At 36.1% G+C, this 1,650-nt stretch overlaps 1 long non-coding RNA gene across 1 annotated transcript; it reads right to left on the bottom strand.

The window, feature by feature from the left end:
* Positions 1-901: 901 nt before the first annotated feature.
* On the bottom strand, positions 902-1,449 carry LOC141666775 (uncharacterized). Its single transcript, XR_012552358.1, has 3 exons — positions 1,339-1,449; positions 1,173-1,209; positions 902-1,009 (listed from the first exon to the last, which is right to left on the bottom strand). It is a non-coding gene; the product is annotated as an uncharacterized LOC141666775 (long non-coding RNA).
* Between the last annotated feature and the right edge of the window lie 201 nt (positions 1,450-1,650).

Here is a 1,650-nt window from a genome sequence, read left to right as displayed (position 1 = left end):
TTGTAGCATCATCTTTTTGTCAAAATCATATAAGGTATTTAACAAGAGTGTGAATGTTTTGAGGCGTATCTGTAATAGAATCAGCAAGCAAAAGAGAATTAACCTTTTGTGTTTTATTTGACACATCTGGACCAAGACCTAACCATGCCGAGTACACAAGAGATTCATGAATGGTAACATGTGGAGAATGGATATCGTTCTGTTCACAATAACCACTGACACGAGCAAAAGTTGCTTGGTTCTTTGGATAACCTGAAATGCTAATACTTCCTTCGATATACCCTCCGGTTTTTCTTCCCACTAATACATCCATCAACATGGTCTTTCCAGCACCACCACTCACTCCCACTAATGCTGTCAAAACACCAGGCCTGAATGCACCACTCACATCTCATAGCAATTGGAGACGGTGCTCTGTGATTCCTTGACTCTTCATTTCCTGAACAAACGAATGGTTTTACTGTGAGAATCGTTGACCACCATATGTTCTGCTCTCATAGAAAAACAGCATATTATAATATCAATTTAAAGGACAGGTGACTTACAGGAGGCATATCAACATAGTAATTCACATTTTCAAATGCAAGTGAGAGGGGCTTGAAAGGAACCACCATTCCTCTTCTGTTATCTTTATCATAAGTGAAGTTTGTGTGACTTGGAGTGTTCCGTACACTCATATCTACACCTGTGGTAGTTCGCCAGCTAGTATTGACATCTCACTATAATAATATTAGCAAAAAGGAAATACGAGTCAAAATGTTGAATGTATTAAGAGACTTGGTTACATGTAATATCATACCTTTATTCAAAGGAGCTGTAGACGCTGTGCTCCTGTCAGTAGACTTGTTTTTTTTCTTAGTGTTGGCATCCTTATCAACAACAGACTTGGAACTTTCAAAGGGTGCATTCTTATGGTACAAACATCCAGCCACCACCCACACATCAAAGGAAAAACACCAAGTTACAACAGTCCAAATGACATAGCTCCCAATGATAAAAGCATAGAGATCTAATACAAAAAATATAGAGTTAAATGTGTTATTAACACCTAAACTTAATAGCAGAACATAATAGAATAAACAAAATTGAACATACAAATATAAATATACATCGACAGATCTATATAAATACATAATGGATGTAAATAAAGTTAAAAGAGAGATATATGTTACCGATTGAAGGTTGGTTTCAAGCTCCAAAGCTTCAGGCCTATAAACAAAAGCTTCATTAAAATCAAAACATAAAATTTTGAAATAAATTTAAAATTGACATACATAATCAAACCAAATATTTGCTTTCTCGGCTCGATTTTAAGCTACTAAATTAAATAATACTAACAATTTCTAGCCCGATTTATGACGGAAAACTCCTTCCCTTTCTTCAAAGCATCGTCAATCGCTTTCACCATGGCCGAAATCTAACCTTTACCAATCAATTTTACATAAATCGAAGCTTCCATCAAGATATAGATAGGGAGACGGAAGAGAGTGGAGAAAGAGAGAGACAAATCTCGATTCAGTGATTTTGTATTAGGTTTAAATTAGGTTTACAAGAAAGTAGCGGTAAGAAAGGAGACAAAGAGAGATAGAAAGAGAGAGAGGGAGAGAGAGAGAGAGAGAGCTGAAGGAGATGAAGTTCGATATTTGAGAG

The sequence above is a fragment of the Apium graveolens genome, chromosome 6 (assembly GCF_009905375.1).
Source record: "Apium graveolens cultivar Ventura chromosome 6, ASM990537v1, whole genome shotgun sequence".
Classification (NCBI taxonomy): Eukaryota; Viridiplantae; Streptophyta; class Magnoliopsida; order Apiales; family Apiaceae; genus Apium; species Apium graveolens.
The sequence above is the reverse complement of the archived record's forward strand: the minus strand, read 5'-3'. Positions and strand labels throughout refer to the sequence as shown.